Source organism: Choloepus didactylus, chromosome 1 (assembly GCF_015220235.1).
Source record: "Choloepus didactylus isolate mChoDid1 chromosome 1, mChoDid1.pri, whole genome shotgun sequence".
Lineage (NCBI taxonomy): Eukaryota > Metazoa > Chordata > Mammalia > Pilosa > Megalonychidae > Choloepus > Choloepus didactylus.
The window spans coordinates 60,211,389-60,230,314 of record NC_051307.1 but is presented as its reverse complement, the minus strand read 5'-3'; the positions used below and the strand labels follow the sequence as shown (position 1 = coordinate 60,230,314).

At 37.9% G+C, this 18,926-nt stretch overlaps 1 pseudogene; it reads left to right on the top strand.

The window, feature by feature from the left end:
* The first annotated feature begins 10,500 nt into the window (after nucleotides 1–10,500).
* On the top strand, nucleotides 10,501–17,681 carry LOC119512446 (annotated as a pseudogene).
* Nucleotides 17,682–18,926: the final 1,245 nt, after the last annotated feature.

Here is an 18,926-nt window from a genome sequence, read left to right as displayed (position 1 = left end):
CAGCTCTTATCGGAAACTCATTCTACCGATCAAAACTCCAACCATAGATAGACTGAGACCAGACACCAGAGAATCTGAGAGCAGCCAGCCCAGCAGACAGGAGACAGGCATAGCAAAAAACAGCAAGAAAAACTCCAAAATAAAAGCGGAGGATTTTTGGAGTTCTGGTGAACATAGAAAGAGGAAGGGCAGAGCTCAGATCCTGAAGCCCATCTGCAAATCCCAAAGAAAAACTGATCATTCTGCCCCCTGGATCTTTCCTTAATAGCCCTAATTGCTTTGTCTCTTAGCATTTCAATAACCCATTAGATCTGCTAGAAGGGCTTTTTTTTTTTTTTATCTTTGTTTTTTTCTGTTTCTAAAACAATTACTCTAAGAAGACCAATACAGAAAGCCTCAAAGACTTGCAATTTGGGCAGGTCAAGACAAGAGCAGAACTAAGAGAGCTCTGAGACAAAAGGCAATAATCCAGTTGTGGAGAAAATTCACTAAACACCACAACTTCCCAAGAAAAGGGGGGTGTCCGCTCACAGCCATCATCCTGGTGGACAGGAAACACTCCTGCCCATTGCCAGCCCCATAGCCCAGAGCTGCCCCAGACAACCCAGTGTGATGGAAGTGCTTCAAATAACACACACACACCACAAAACTGGGCATGGACATTAGCCTTCCCTGCACCCTCAGCTGGTTGTCCCAGAGTTGGGAAGGTGGAGCAGTATGAATTAACAAGCCCCATTCAGCCATCATTTCAGCGGACTGGGAGCCTCCCTACACAGCCCAGCAGCCCAAAACTGCACTGGGGGGATGGCACTCACCTGTGACATAGCACAGTCATCCCTCAACAGAGGAGCAGGAAGTGCACAGCCTGGAAGAGGGACCCACTTGCAAATCTCAGGAGCCATATGCCAAAGCCAAGGACTTGTGGGTCAGTGGCAGAGACAAACTGTGGCAGGACTGAACTGAAGGATTAGACTATTGCAGCAGATTTAAAACTCCAGGAACACCAGGGAGATTTGATTGTTAGAGCCACCCCCCCCCCTGACCACCCAGACACACACCCCATATACAGGGCGGGCAACACCAATTACACACACAAGCTTGGTACACCAATTGGACCCCACAAGACTCACTCCCCCACTCACCACAAAAGCAAAGCAGGGGAGAACTGGCTTGTGGAGACCAGGTGGCTCATGGACGCCACCTGATGGTTAGTTAGAGAAAGTGTAATCCACAAAGCTGTAGATCTGATAAATTAGACATAAGGACTTCAATTGGTCTACAAATCCTAAAAGAACCCTATCAAGTTCAGCAAATTCCAAGAGGCTAAAAACAACAGAAAATTATAAAGCATATGAAAAAACCAGACGATATGGGTAACCCAAGCCCAAGCACCAAAATCAAAAGATCAGAAGAGACACAGTACCTAGAGCAACTAATCAAAGAACTAAAGACAAACAATGAGACCATAGTACGGGATACAAAGGATATCAAGAAGACCCTAGAAGAGCATAAAGAAGACATTGCAAGACTAAATAAAAAAATAGATGACCTTATGGAAATTAAAGAAACTGTTGACCAAATTAAAAAGATTCTGGATACTCATAGTACAAAACTAGAGGAAGTTGAGCAATGAATCAGTGCTTGGAAGATGGCAGAATGCAAAATGAAAGCAAAAAAGAAAGAATGGGGAAAAAATTAAAAAAAAATCGAAATGGACCTCAGGGATATGATACATAGTATAAAACGTCCAAATATAACACTCATTGGTGTTCCAGAAGGGGAAGAAAAGGGTAACGGTCTAGGAAGAGTATCCAAAAAAAATTGTTGGGGAAAACTTCCCAAATCTTCTAAACACCATAAATACACAAATCATAAATGCCCAACGAACTCCAAATAGAATAAATCCAAATAAACACACTCTGAGACATATTCAGATCACACTGTCAAACATGGAAGAGAAGGAGCAAGTTCTGAAAGCAGCAAGAGAAAAGCAATTCACCACATACAAAGGAAACAGCATAAGACTAAGTAGTGACTACTCAGCAGCCACCATGGAGGCAAGAAGGCAGTAGCATGATATATTTAAAATTCTGAGTGAGAAAAATTTCCAACCAAGAATACTTTATCCAGCAAAGCTCTCCTTCAAATTTGAGGGAGAGCTTAAATTTTTCACAGAGAAACAATTGCTGAGAGAATTTGGTAAGAGACCTGCCATACTGGAGATACTAAAGAGAGCCCTACAGACAGAGAAACAAAGAAAGGAGAGAGAGACTTGGAGAAAGGTTCAGTACTAAAGAGATTTGGTATGGGTACATTAAAGGATATTAATAGAGAGAGGGGAAAAATATATATGATAAACATAAACCAAGGATAAAATGGCTGATTCAAGAAATGCCTTCACAGTTATAATGTTGAATGTAAATGGATTAAACTCCCCAATTAAAAGACATACTTTCCCAGAATGGATTTAAAAAAATGAACCATCAATATGTTGCATACAAGAGACTCATCTTAGACACAGGGACACAAAGACATTGAACGTGACAGGATGGAAAAAAATATTTCATGCAAGCTACAGCCAAAAGAAAGCAGGTGTAGCAATATTAATCTCAGATAAAATAGACTTTAAATGCAGGGATGTTCTTAGAGACAAAGAAGGCCACTACATACTAATAAAAGGGGCCATTCAACAAGAAGAAATAACAATCATAAACATTTATGCACCTAAACAAGATGTCATAAAATACATGAGAGAAACACTGGCAAAACTAAAGGAAGCAATTCATGTTTCCACAATAATTGTGGGAGACTTCAACACATCACTCTCTCCTATAGATAGATCAACCAGATAGAAGACCAATAAGGAAACTGAAAACCTAAACAATCTGATAAATGAATTAGATTTAACAGACATATATAGAACATAACATCCCAAATCACCAGGATACACATACTTCTCTAATGCTCATGGAACTTTCTCCAGAATAGATCATATGCTGGGACATAAAACAAGGCTCAAAAAATTTAAAAAGATTGAAATTATTCAAAGCACGTTCTCTGACCACAATGGAATACAATTAGAATTCAACAGCCATCAGAGACTTTGAAAATTCACAAATACCTGGAAGTTAAACAACACACTCCTAAACAGTCAGTGGGTTAAAGAAGAAATAGCGAGAGAAATTGCTAAATATATAGAGATGAATAAAAATGAGAACACAACATACCAAAACCTATGGGAAGCAGCAAAAGCAGTACTGAGGGGGAAATTTATAGCACTAAACGCATATATTAAAAAGGAAGAAGGAGCCAAAATCAAAGAACTAATGGATCAACTGAAGAAGCTAGAAAATGAACAGCAAACCAATCCTAAACCAAGTAAAAGAAAAGAAATAACAAGGATTAAAGCAGAAATAAATGACATAGACAACAACAACAAAAAAACAACAGAGAGGATAAATATCAACAAAAGTTGGTTCTTTGAGATCAGCAAGATTGACAAGCCCCTAGATAGACTGATAAAATCAAAAAGAGAGAAAACCCATATAAAGAAAGTAATGAATGAAAAAGGTGACATAACTGCAGATCCCAAAAAAATTAAAAAAATTTATAAGAGGATACTATGAACAAGTGTATGGCAACAAACTGGATAATGTAGAGGAAATGGACAACCTCCTGGAAACATATGAACAACCTAGACTGACCAATGAAGAAATAGAAGACCTCAACCAACCCATCACAAGCAAAGAGATCCAATCAGTCATCAAAAATCTTCCCACAAATAAATGCCCAGGGTCAGATGGCTTCACAGGGGAATTCTACCAAACTTTCCAGAAAAAACTGACACCAATCTTACTCAAACTGTTTCAAAACATTGAAGAAAATGGAACACTACCTAACTCATTTTATGAAGCTAACATCAATCTAATACCAAACCAGGTAGAGATGCTACAAAAAAGGAAAAGTACAAACCAAACTCCCTAATGAATATAAGTGCAAAAATCCTCAAAAAAATACTTGCAAATCGAATCCAAAGACACATTAAAAAAATCATACACCATGACCAAGTGGGGATCATTCTCAGGCATGCAAGGATAGTTCAACATAAGAAAATCAATCAATGTATTGCAACACATTAACAATTCAAAAGGGAAAAATCAAATGATAATCTCAATAGATGCTGAAAAAGCATTTGACAAAATCCAACATCCATTTTTGATAAAAACACTTCAAAAGATGGGAATTGAAGGAAACTTCCTCAATATGATAAAGAGCATATATGAAAAACCCACAGCCAGCATAGTACTCAATGGTGAGAGCCTGAAAGCCTTGCCTCTAAGATCAGGAATAAGACAAGGATGCCCACTATCACCACTGTTATTCAACATTGTGCTGGAAGTGCTAGCCAGGGCAATCTGGCAAGACAAAGAATGAAAAGGCATCCAAATTGGAAAAGAAGAAGTAAAACTGCCATTGTTTGCAGATGATATGATCTTATATCTGGAAAACCCTGAGAAATTGACGATACAGCTACTAGAGCTAATAAACAAATTTAGCAAATTAGCGGGATACAAGATTAATGCACACAAGTCAGTAATGTTTCTATGTGCTAGAAATTAACAAACTGAAGAGACACTCAAGAAAAAGATAGCATTTTCAATAGCAACTAATAAAATCAAGTACCTAGGAATAAACTTAACCAAAGATGTAAAAGACCTATACAAAGAAAACTACATAACTCTACTAAAAGAAATAGACGAGGACCTTAAAAGATGGAAAAATATTCCATGTTCATGGATAGGAAGGCTAAATGTCATCAAGATGTCAATTCTACCCAAACTCATCTACAGATTCAATGCAATCCCAGTCAAAATTCCAACAACCTACTTGCAGACTTGGAAAAGCTAGCTATCAAATTTATTTGGAAAGGGAAGATGCCTCGAATTGCAAAAGACACTCTAAAAAAGAAAAAGGAAGTGGGAGGACTTACACTCCCTGACTTTGAAGCTTATTATAAAGCCACAGTTGTCAAAACAGCATGGTACTGGCACAAAGATAGACATATAGATCAATGGAATCAAATTGAGAATTTGGAGACAGACCCCCAGATCTATGGCTGACTGATCTTTGATAAGGCCCCCAAAGTCACTGAACTGGGTCATAATGGTCTTTTCAACAAATGGGGCTGGGATAGTTGGATATCCATATCCAAAAGAATGAAAGAGGACCCATACTTCACACCCTACACAAAAATTAACTCAAAATGGACCAAAGATCTCAATATAAAAGAAAGTACCATAAAACTCCTAGAAGATAATGTAGGAAAGCATCTTCAAGACCTTGTATTAGGCGGACACTTCCTAGACTTTACACCCAAAGCACAAGCAGCAAAATAAAAAATAGATAAATGGGAACTCCTCAAGCTTAGAAGCTTCTGTACCTCAAAGGAATTTGTCAAAAAGGTAAAGAGGCAGCCAATTTAATGGGAAAAAAATTTTTGGAAACCATGTATCTGACAAAAGACTGATATCTTGCATATATAAAGAAACCCTACAACTCAATGACAATAGTACAGACAGCCCAATTATAAAATGGGCAAAAGGTATGCAAAGACAGTTCTCTGAAGAGGAAATACAAATGGCCAAGAAACACATGAAAAAATGTTCAGCTTCACTAGCTATTAGAGAGATGAAAATTAAGACCACAATGAGATACCATCTAACACCGGTTAGAATGGCTGCCATTAAACAAACAGGAAACTACAAATGCTGGAGGGGATGTGGAGAAATTGGAACTCTTATTCATTGTTGGTGGGACTGTATAATGGTTCAGCCACTCTGGAAGTCAGTGTGGAAGTTCCTTAGAAAACTAGATATAGAGTTACTGTTCGATCTAGCGATTGCACTTCTCGGTATATACCCGGAAGATCAGAAAGCAGTGACACGAACAGAAATCTGCACGCTGATGTTCATAGCAGCATTATTCACAATTGCCAAGAGACGGAAACAACCCAAATGTCCTTCAACAGATGAGTGTATAAAGAAAATGTGGTATATACACACGATGGAAGTAAGAAGGAGCAATCTCATGAAACATATGACAACATGGATAAACCTTGAAGACATAATGCTGAGCGAAATAAGCCATGCACAAAAAGAGAAATGTCATATGCTACCAGTAATATGAGCTTTGAAAAATGTAAAACAAATGGTTTATAATGTAGAATGTAGGGGAACTAGCAATAGAGAGCAATTAAGGAAAGGGGAACAATAATCCAAGAAGAACACATAAGCTATCATGAGTAAATTTAACGTTCTGGGAATTCCCAGGAATAACTATGGTCTGTTAATTTCTGATGGGTATAGTAGGAACAAGTTCACAGAAATGTTGCTATATTAGGTAACTTTCCTGGGTAGAGTAGGAACATGTTGGAAGTAAATTATTTACCTTAGGTTAGTTGTCTTTTACTTACTCCCTTGTTATTGTCTCTTTGAAATGTTCTTTTATTGTATTTTTTTAAATATTATTTTTTTTTTATTTTTCATACGGTTGATTCAAAAAAAAAAAGTTAAAAAAAAACAAGGAAAAAAATATGTAAAGCCCCCTTGAGGAGCCTGTGGAGAATGCAGGGGTATTTGCTTACTCCACCTCGCTGGTTGCTAACATGACCACAGACATAGGGGACTGGTGGTTTGATGGGTTTACCCTTGGGAAGACTGTTGCTGCAAAGGAGAGGCTAGGCCTCCCTATAATTGTGCCTAAGAGCCTCCTCCCAAATGCCTCTTTGTTGCTCAGATGTGGCCCTCTCTCTCTAGCTATGCCAACTTGAAAGGTGAAATCACTGCCCTCCCCCCTACGTGGGATCAGACACCCAAGGGAGTGAATCTCCCTGGCAACGTGGAATATGACTCCCAGGGAGGAAAATAGACCCAGCATCATGGGATGGAGAACATCTTCTTGACCAAAAGGGGGATGTGAAAGGAAATGAAATAAACTTCAGTGGCAGAGAGATTCCAAAAGGAGCCAAGAGGTCACTCTGGTGGGCACTCTTATGCACAATTTAGACAACACTTTTTAGGTTCTAAAGAATTGTGGTAGCTGGTGGTAGATACCTGAAACTATCAAACTACAACCCAGAACCCATGAATCTCGAAGACAATTGTATAAAAATGTAGCTTATGAGGGGTGATAATGGGATTGGGAAAGCCATAAGGACCACACTCCCCTTTGTCTAGTTTATGGATGGATGAGTAGAAAAATAGGAAAAGGAAACAAACAAACAAACAGACAAAGGCACCCAGTGTTGTTTTTACTTTAATTGCTCTTTTTCACTTTACTTATTATTCTTTTTATTTTTGTGTGTGTGCTAATGAAGGTGTCAGGGATTGATTTAGGTGATGAATGTACAACTATGTAATGGTACTGTGAACAGTCGAATGTATGATTTGTTTTGTATGACTGTATGGTATGTGAATATATCTCAATAAAATGAAGATTTAAAAAAAATAATAAAGTCTAAATTCAAATGTATCCATGCAGGGATATTGAAGAGAGGAATAAAAATGACCTGAAGTGCCTCAAAGAACTTTATCATGAAAGTAAAATTATAACCTATGCAATGGGATAAAATATTTAGAAATCAGATATCTGATAAAAGTTTAATAACCAGAATGTAAAAGGAAATCCTTTAACTTAACAACAAAAAGATGAGCAACCCAATTAAAATGTTGGCAAAATACTTGAATAGAAATTTCTCAAAAGCAGATATACAAATAGCTGAAAAGAACATGAAAGGATGCTCAACATGTGTAGCCATCAGGGAAAGGCAAACTAAAACCATAATGAGACACCATTCCACACCTACTAGAATGGATGTGATTTTTAGAAAAATGGAAAATAACAAGCATTGAAAAAGATGTAGAGAGGTAGGTACACTCACTCATTGCTGGGGGCAACATAAAATGGCGCAGACACTATGGAACATAATTTGGTGATACTTCAGAAAGATAAGTATAAAACAGTATGATTTCCAAATATTTTATCCCGTTTTGTAGGTTATCACTTTATTTTCATGACTCTTTGCCTTGGCAATCCCACTACTAGTTTAAATTCCCAAAAGAATTGAAAGCAGATACTCAAACAGATATTTGCACACTAATATTTATAGAAGCATTATTTACAATTGTCTAAAGATCAAAGAAAACCAAGTGTTCATTAATTGATAAATGGATAAACAGTATATGATGTTTACATAATATTAATTCATAATAACATTATGGAAGAACATTAATTCATAAAAAAGGAATAAAGTTCTGATACACACAATAATATGGAAAAACCTTGAAGACATTATGTTAAGTGAAATAAGCCAGACACAAAGGGAAAAATGTGGAATGATCTCACTGATGAAATAATTAGAATAAGCAAACTCATAGAATCTAGAATATAGGTTACTACAGCACAGGGTGGGGTTAGAGAATAGGGAGTTAAGGCTTAAAATGTACAGTATTCCTACTTGGAATGATGAAAAAATTTAGGTATTGGATGGTAGTGATGGCAGCACAACATTGTGAATATAATTGACAGCACTGAAATATATATCTGAATGTTGTTAAAAGGGGAAACTGCTCTTAAACTGGGTACCAAAATATATTTAAAAATAGACTAATAGGAGAGAAGGGAGAAATAGACAATTCCACAGTAATAGAGGCATCAATATAACACATTTAATACTGTATAGTACATCTACACAGAAGATCAACAAGGAAATAGAGAACTTGAGAAAAACTATAAACCAACTAAATCTATACCCAAGAACAACAAAGTACACATTTTTCAAGGTTCTCATGCATAATTATCCATGACAAACCAAATTTAGGACATAAGAAAAGTCTCAACATATTTTAAAAATTTGAAATCATACAAAATATCTTTCCCCAAATAAAATAGAATGAAAGTGGAAATTAGTAATAGAAGACAAATTGAAACATTTCCAAATATGTGGGAAAAACAGCACACTTAAGTATCTAATGGGTTAATAAAGAATCACAAGGGAAATAAGAAAATACTTAGAGATGAATGAAAATGAAATCAAAACATAACAAACTTATGGATCACAGCTAACTCAGTGATTGGAGGTAAACTTATGGGACTAAATTCCATGTTTAAAGTGAAGAAATATTTCAAATCAATAATGTAGCTTCATATGTTGAGGAGCTAGAAGAAGAGCAAAGTAAACCAAAAATTAACGGAAGGAAGAAAATAATAAAGATTTAAGTTGAGATAAATGAAAAATAGAGAATAAAAAACAATGATAGAATCAATTAAAAGTTGACTGCTTAAAAAGTTCAATAAAACTGGTATCTTTTCATTAGACTGAGAATGAAAAAAAGAAAATATTGAAATAAAAGTGACATCACTACTGACTTTACAGAAATTAAAAATAAATGGTCATAAGAAAATATGGGAATGGTTGTACCCCAACAAATTGGATAATGCAGATGAAATGGATAAATTCCTAGAAAACCAAACTAACCACTACCTTAACCAACTGAAGAAATAGAAAATCTCAACATACTTACAACAATTAAACAGATTGAATCAATAATAAAAAAATCTCCCACCAAAGAAAGCCCGGGATCAGATAGCTTCACTTAGAGTTTCTACTAAACATTTAAATAATTAGCATCAATCCTTCACAAAAGCCTGCAAAATATTCAAATGGAGGATACAATTCTTAATTCATTCTGTGAGGCCAATGTTACCCTGATATCAAAGCCAAGTAAATATTACAAATAAAATAAAATCACACAATTTCCTTTATGAATATAGATGCAAAAACTTACAACAAAGTTAAAGAAAATTGATTCTAACAGCTTTTTAAAAGTATTATGTCAAAAAATTGAAGAGGAGGGAAAGCTACCTAATTCATTCTATGAAGCCTACATCACCTTAATACCAAAGTCAGACAAAGATTCTAAAAAAAGAAAATTATAGACTAATCTCTTAAATGAATGTATATGCAAAAATACCCAGAAAAATACTTGCAAATATAATACAGTAGCATATTAAAAGAATTATACACCGTGAACAGGTGTGATTTATTCCAGGTATGCAAGGCTGGTTCATCACAAGAAAATCAGTTGATGTAATATACCACATCAATAAATCAAAATGGAAAAACTGCATGATCATCTCAATCAATGAAGAAAAGGCATTTGACAAAATTCAATATCCTTTCTTGATGAAAACACTCTAAAGAATAGGAATAGAAGTGACCTTTCTCAATATGATAAAGGCAAAATATGAAAATCCCACAGGCAACATCATACTCAATGGGAAAAACTGAAAGCCTTAAAACTTTCCCTCTAACATCAGGAAAACTGCAAGGATGCCAGCTGTCACCATTGATATTCAATATTGAGCTGGAAGTTCTAGCTAGAACAATTAGGCATACAAATTGGAGAGGAGGAACTAAAACATTCAGTGTTTGCAGACAACATGATCCCGTATGTAGAAAACAAAGAGGTACCCAGGAGGAGACACTCAGGCACAATTATAAGCATGTGTAGCCTCTCCTTTGCAGTAACAAACTTCATAGGAGCAAGCCCCAAGACAGAAGTCTCAGCATGTCAAGCCATCAGTCCCCAGTGTTTGTTAGAACACAGTAGTCCAGGTGAGGAAATCCAACACCTCCACACCCTCCTCCAGCTCCTCAGGGGTCCCTGAATATATATTTTTATTCCCCACCCAAATTATTTTGGGATGTGTTGCTATTTCACTCTAACCTATACAGACCTGCTATATCTCACTTCCTATTCAAAGTTCCATGCAATTGTGGTGTTTGAAACAAACTGACTGTAGAAGTTATATTGTTTAGAAAATATAGATCCTACACCAAATAAACATTTCTTCCCTTGGTCTCACATGGAAGTTGAAGTTTGAACACAGTCAGTTTCAACCTTTACCCTTTGGCCTAATTTGCCATAGTCTTAACCAGATCTGCTTCACTCATATCTCTAATTGAAGTTTGGGATCTTTTTCAGCTTTTTTTTTTTTTTTTTTTTTTTAACAGTTGCTGCATGCATTAATACTGACATTAATATCTGCCAAGCTCCAGCTCTGAGTTTCAGGTGTCACACAGATACCCAATGTTCCAGAGACCAATCAGGCTATACACCAAGGGATCAACATCTCAGAATTTGGAGATAGCCATTACAATTCAGAAATAGATTTGACTGGTGTAAGAGCTTACAATCTAGGGACCATTACAATAATTATTTCCATGTTAATCTGTGCTCTAAGATTCAATTCTGAGTTTACACATTGTAGTTAGTTCATATCAGTGAGGCACTATAGTGTTTGCCTTTGTTTCTGGTGTACTATACTCAAAATTATGTCTACAGGGTTGTGCCAGTTTGAATGTATTATGTCCCCCAGAAAAAAACATATTCTTTGATGAAATCTTGTGGGGCAGGCAGAATAGTGGGGATTAAGTTGGAACGTTTGAATTAGGTTGTTTGCATGGAGATGTGCCCCACCCAGCTGTGGGTGGTGACTCTGGTGGGATACTCCCATGGAGGCATGGCCCCACCCATTCAGGGTAGGCCTTGATCAGTGGAGCCATATAAACGTGCTGACTCAAAGAGACTGAACAGAGTGCAGCTGTGAGTGACTGTTTTGAAGAGGAGCAAGCTTGCTAGAGAGGAACGTCCTGGGAGAAAGCTGCTTTGAGGCCGGAGCTTTGGAGCAGACGCCAGCTGCCTTCCCAGCTAACAGAGGTTTTCTGGACGCCATTGGCCATCCTCCGGTGAAGGTACCCGATTGCTGAGGTGTTACCTTGGATGTTTTGTGGCCTTAAGACTGTAACTGTGTAGTGAAATAAACCCCCATTTTATAAAAGCCTATCCATCTCTGGTGTTTTGCATTCTGCAGCATTAGCAAACTAGGACAAGGGTCTATTCACCTCCTGGTATTTCTCACAATTTCACTCCTTCTTGTAGTTGCTCAATATTCTATTGCATGCATACATGGCAGTTCACCATTCTGTTCCTCAGTCAGTGTACCCTTAGGCCACCTCCACCCTTAGGCAATTCATGAATACTGCCTCCATAAACACCAATATGCAAATGTCCATTCAGGTCTCTGCTCTCAGATCTTTCAAGTACATACCCCATAATGAGGTTGCTGGACTTTATGGAGCCCACATACTTAGCTTTTTGTGGAACCAGCACAGTGACCTCCAGAAAGGCTACACCATCCTGCCTCCCCATCAATGGAAAATAGGTACATATCTCTCTCCATGTTTTCTCCAGCACTTTTACCCCTATTTATATTTTTCCTACAATTTTATAGAGATATATTCACATAGCATAGTTATCCACTGTGCACAATCAGTTGTTCACAGTATCATAAGATAGTTGTACATTTATCACCACAGTCAACATTTGAACATATTGATTACTATGAAATAGTTTTTTTTTTTTTTGGTGAATAATAAAAAAGATAATAATAAAAAGAAAAATAAAGTGTCATACAATACAATATATTAGTAAGGACATCCTTTTGAGGCACTAAACTCAAAGAGATTATACCATGGATTACAAGGAAAACTGCCCAAGTGTTAGCATTCCCAACTCTGATGAATACAGAGAAAAAAGAAGAGGTTTACTGTTTATAAAGTTCTGGTTTCAGTTGGCAGGCATAAGTGGTTCATCTTCAAGAGATATGCAGAATTCAATAAGCTTTACAACACTTTAAAGAAACAGTTACCTGCTATGGCCCTTAAGATTCCTGCCAAGAGAATATTTGGTGATAATTTTGATCCAGATTTTATTAAACAAAGAAGAGCAGAACTGAATGAATTCATTCAAAACTTACTTAGGTGTCCAGTGCTTTATAACCATCCAGATGTCAGAGCTTTCCTTCAAATGGACAGTCCAATACATCAATCGGATCCATCTGAAGATATGGAGAAAGAAATACTCAGAAGCTACACTTTACCTCACAGACCATCAACCTGGGACAATCTGGAAATCCTCATGCCAAACCAACAGACCTTGGTTTCTTAAAAGTTATCAGAAAAGGAAGTTTTGGCAAGGTTCTTCTTGCAAAATGGAAACTGGATGGAGAATTTTATGCTGTTAAAGTGATACAGAAAAAAATAGTTCTCAAAAGAAAAGAGCAAAAACATATTATGGCTGAACATAATGTGCTCTTGAAAAATATGAAGCGTCTGTTTTGGGTTGGATTACAGTAGTCTTACCAAACAACTGAAAAGCTTTATTTTGTTCTGGATTTGTTAATGGAGGGGAGCTCTTCTTTCATTTACAAAGAGAATGGTCCTTTCCTGAGCACAGAGATAAGTTTTATGCTACTGAAATAACTAGTGCAGAGACTTAAAACCAGAAAATATTCTTTTGGATTCAGTAGGGCATACTTTGTTACCAAATTTGGGGCTTTGTAAAGAAGGAATTGCTATTTGTGATACCACAGCTACATTTTGTGGGACACCAGAGTACCTTCCTCTTGAAGTCATCAGAAAACAGCCCTACTGCAACACAGTAGACTGGTACTGTGCCTTGGTGCTGTACTGTATGAAATGCTCTAAGGGTTGCCTCCTTTTTATTGTCGAGATGTTGCTGAAATATATCACAATATTCTTCACAATCTGCTGAGTCTGAGGCCAGGAGTGAGCCTGACTGCCTGGTCCATTCTGGAAGAACTCCTAGATAAAGACAGGCAAAATTGACTCAGTGCCAAAGACTTTCTCAAAATTCAGAATCATCCTTTTTCTGAATCTCTATGCTGAATTGACCTTATGCAAAAGAAGATTCCTCTACCATTTAATCCTAATGTAGCTGGACCAGATGATATCAAGAACTTTGATGCAACATTTACAGAAGAAACAGTTCCATACTCTGTGTGTATCTTCTGACTATTCAATGGTAAATGCCAGCATAATGGAGGCAGACAATGCATTCCTTGGTTTCTCTTATGCACCTCCTTCAGAAGACCAGTTTTGTGAACAGTTTGCCATTCAGAAAACATGGTACAGACATAAGCCTAGGGATGGGACTGAAAATCATATTTTTTTGAATATATTAAAAGTACATCTAACTACAGCCTCATTATTATATATCATGTTAAAAATTATGAAAAATGTATTTTCTGCTGTATGTAAGAGAACAGGACATTTGAAAGAGATAAGTTTTTGAATTAAAATTTGTATTTATGTATATTAAGCTTATGTTTTAAACAGAAATTTTAAAAGTTATTATTCTCAGCATTAACCTGTTTTAAAGAAAACTTTTTTTGCTATTGACTGTTTTTTCTCTCTAAGTTTACACTAACATCTATCCAAAATAGACAGTTTTTCAAGATTCTATTTCCGTTAATTTAACATATTCTAATGCCTTTGTAACTATCCACTATGATTTGTTTTCAAATCAGAACTACACATTTGGTACAATGGTTGTTTAAGAAGAAACCATAGCTTTCTGGATAAAATCATTGCTTGAAATAATCAACTTTGCATTTTAATCAGGGTTAAAATGTAAAGTCATAATGAACACATTGACTGCTAACTAAAACCTTGAATAACCATTCATTCTGCAGATCATTTAAGATTTAACAAAAGGAAATCCTTTGCTTTTGAAACACCAATTCAAAATTTTGAATTATTTTTTCTCTGGAGGAAAAGAAGTTTAGTAGTTAGAAAGTTAAAGTATTCCCAGATATCTGAAGGGTAACAAAGTATTGTTGGATTTTGTTTTTAGGTGGTGCCAAAAATAAATGTTTCTGTGACATGTATTTACATTACAAATATATTCTACTTATTTTCACATTGTTATCATTTGGTCTTTTGAATGTTTGTACACTATTAAGTAGGACAAAATTTTCTGTCTTCCTACTTGGATGATAAGTTAAAAAATATTCGAGCTTTCTAATTGGGAATTTTAAAGTAGGATATCAAATTCTGGATCAGTGTAAATGTGTATAGTTTCATTACTATCTAACAAAGTTAAAAATGTTTCAGGCAGATTAATTTAATACCTTATCTATTTAGAAAAAGTACAGTAAACTTACCCTAAAATTGCAGCATATCAACTATCTTTTGCATTTTTTTGGTATAAATACTTTATTAAAGAAATAATGTTTTCTGGTTAAAAAATACCACATTAAAGAAGAGGCTTTTGGGTTACCAGTCTTTCTTTACAGAATCACAGTGTATGATATTCATTCCTTGACCTCTCTAGGAACCCTCAGGCTGTCAATAAGCAGAACATTAGTAGGTGAGAAAAAGATGCCTCCTAAATTTACAAGTGGGCATGTTTCTCAGGTGGCCTGAGACTGGTGTTCAGAAAACAGCTTACATTTAAGGCACTCTCTGCTTCTGACTGCCTTGGACAGTTAGGGCTCTCCAAGTGATGACAGAGCATGCCAGCTCCTCTCAGGGCCAGAGTACAGATGCAGTATACAGCAAGATTTGAATGAACAGGGAGTGTTTTTGTTACTCATAGTGGTAGTAAAATGTCCTTCATTGGATGCCATCAGATGAGGTAGGGAAGACATTGCAGAGGAAGTTTATTAATGGAGCAACATTTTATTTCTGTATATTTACATACAAGTTTTCCCACAGAGTTACAACAGAGGTGACATCATGCAGACATGTAGCTTTGTACAACAGTTCTGGACTCAATTTGAGCTTGTGCTATGGCTGAGCACCACCAGATGGCACAATCAACATGTACACATGAACATGTCTCACCCTAAAACCTAATCTGGAACTGTCAGGGTTGCAGAAGGGACAGGAGTGAGGGCAGAGTCCCCACTAGACATAAGGCACTGTACTGCTTTCCAACATTATACACAATACATTAAAGTGAAGCTTTGTCCTTCAAAAGAACAACAAGCTAGGCCAGGCCTGGGACTCACCCCACATGTGCTCATGCACCACTCAGGGTTGAGTCATGGGATGTCACAAACACCTCTCATGGCACTTCCAGTTCAGTGACTTTGCCATTTGGCTCTAGGAAGTGGTAATGTCTGAGTGCAGTCCTTCCTTTATGATCTTTTTTTTTTTGCTTGCTTTCTGTTCTGTGTCCAAACCAACTTTCCAGTTCTTTCCCTCCAGCTGCAGATAATTAGACTGTTTTAGAAAGCAAAACATTTAAAGTTCATTCCTTATTGTCTTAGGTGCTAATTTGTAGGGTAATTTGATGAGAACCATTGACATCCAGAAAATCACAGAACAAAGATATATCCAGCCCTGTCTCCGTCATTCACATTTGTGCATAATTTATTGAAAGGGGACCAGAGCTCCCAATATTTAGGGTTAGAGGAGGATGCACAGAATGGTGGGAGAAGGAGAGGTGAGGAAGAGCAGCAAAAGCATGGATCTTCTCCTTGGGATAGGAGTGGGGTGGGCAGGTGGGGGTGGAGGGCTTACTCAAAGCTGAAAGTGCCTAATAAGCATTTTCCCTATAGACCACTGAGGAAACAGGACAGAAGATTTTCTAGCATGATAGACTGGAGGTGGGGGCTGGTGGCCCAGCACTTTCCCACAAAGCAAGGCAAGACCAATGTGTTTGGGTGGCACACTCTGCCATCTTTTTGTTGCCAGACCCAAGAGGTCCCCCCACAGAGGAGATTTTCTGCTTTGTCAACATTGAATAAAAGTATTTCTCAAGAGCTTCAGCTATCCCTAAGCTGAAACAGCCAGCAGAGTGGGAGCTCAGCTTTGTCCTTAGAGCTCCCCAGAGAGAAAAGCTACAGGGCCTTCTTGCTCAGATATGCCATGTGCTGAGGTCACTGGCAAGTCAGTCTGGTCTCACCACCACCTGCTAGACTTTGGTTATAGAAATAGCACTCTCCTCTGCTCCAAGAGCCCAGCCCTTAGAACTGGCTTCTTTTCCAGACATCTGATGAATCAGTCCTGACTACTGAAATGGTCAGTACTGTCCTTGTTGGGCCCATGTTTTCATTGTCATTTGAGACAGAGGTTAGAGACCCTAGAACAGAAGTTTGAGTGCTGTACTTTGCCACCACCTTCCTAGAGGTTACTGCCAGCACTCTATAGCTTCAACATATTTCTCAAGAAAGTGCTTCCCAAGCCATCCCCAGGTAAAGATGCTCACAGTTCCTGTTATTTGAAAAGTCTTTCCATGGTGCAGTAAATGGATTGCGAGTTGTTCTGTAATGTGCAGGGTTTTCCCACCTTCCCACCTTGCCATGTGGCCTGGCTGCCATCCATGCTAAACATGATCCTGAACATGGTTTGCTGCTGGTGGCTCTGCAGCAAGGACTCTTTAAAAAAAGGCAGAAGGCATTTCATGAATTTGGCATGCGAAGGCTGCACACATCTAAAGAAAGACCTATGTAAAGGTGAATGTGGACTAACATGGAAACATGGAACAACAATGACTCAAAGAAAGAGGCCAATGCCAATGAGGGGAGATGGGCTTGGAGGGATTGAGCTGAGGACAAGCTAGTCTGATGGCACCCCCATACCCAAGTACTTTGTTCTCCCGCAAGGCTCCTGCAGTTTCAGGCATTGGTAGGGAAGACAGTTTGTTTCAGGTTTGTTCACCTCTCTCACAACCTTTTCATCAAGTCAGTGATGTTTGTACCTTTTTTGTAGGGGAGAAGTGGGTGAAAACAGCAAGAAGCAGACCAGGTGAGAATATGAAATGGAGAAAAGGGCAGGTTGAGTCAACCTCTTTCCTGGCCCTCTGGATGCCAGCTATTATTAGTTGGAAGTTGTCTAATTGCTGAACAGAGGCCCTGGACCAAGACTTCCCAGGAAGTACATGGTCCATGATAAAGCTATGCACCAAGGAGGGAAATGTGGTCAGGAGAAGCCTCTTGCTTAGGGCCCCCTCTCAGAATCTAGGAAGAACATATGGCCATCAGGAAAAGTCTGGTGACTGTGTTGTTACAAAGCAGCATCTACCCGAACAATAAGGCTTGTTTCTTAGAGGAGCCAACATCTGGTTCCACCTTGGGGTTCTTGAGGAAGCCTCTGTGATTCCTCTGAGCCACCCCTGTAGATAGGTGGAAAAGCTTGACCCAAAAAGGCAAGTGGAAACCACTGCTAGGACAAAACAAGGAACACAATCACAACCCTTGGATAGAGGAGCCAGGTAGGAGTTGAACGTTGGTTAATTATTGCTTTCTCTGAATGTCTCTTGATGCTTGTAAGAGGCTCTGTGGCCAGTGGACTCACCTGTGAAAAATCTCTACTTCTTGCCGTATGTGCCCCCCTCCAAGCTGACTAAAATGATAAGAAGCAGGTGGTCAATAGAGGGATACCAAAGGAAGGCATTAGGAAAAACAGTGATCCTTGAGGAAAATGTCCTGCAGGTTTTCCAGGCTCTGGGCACAAAGTTAGTGAGAGTTGATGGTAATCCAAGCTGGTGATTTCCTGTGAGGTGTGTGCTATAGGTATGGGTAACAGGTGATGATTTGTGAGAGCAGCTCTCTCCTGTGGATTTGGTCTATTATAGTGAGTTTTTCCTATTATTTTTAGTTCAAAAAGTAGCTAGGTTTTCAAGTAGTGCTAGCCAAAAAAAGTTGGCTGTGAAAGAGGAGATTTTCCTGCTTAAGCTAAATCTAGAAAGGAGGATAAATAAAAATCAAAGTGTTGCAGACCTCAGCACACTTGCTCCCAGTGTACTTAAATACACAGACTTGGTGTCAGGAAACGGTGGCAGAACGAGTACCAATCAATTCAGATTTCATGTGAAATGCTCACCATTTTCCCCAAAGAGCTTCCAGCATTAAATACAAAAGGATGGCCCTGAAGGAAAGAGCAGGGATATGAATAGACATTTACACACTGGTTATTATGGAAGCAGTATTCATGATTTGCAATAGATGGAGGTGGCCTAAGGGTATGTCTTCTGGGGAACAGAATGGTGAACAGT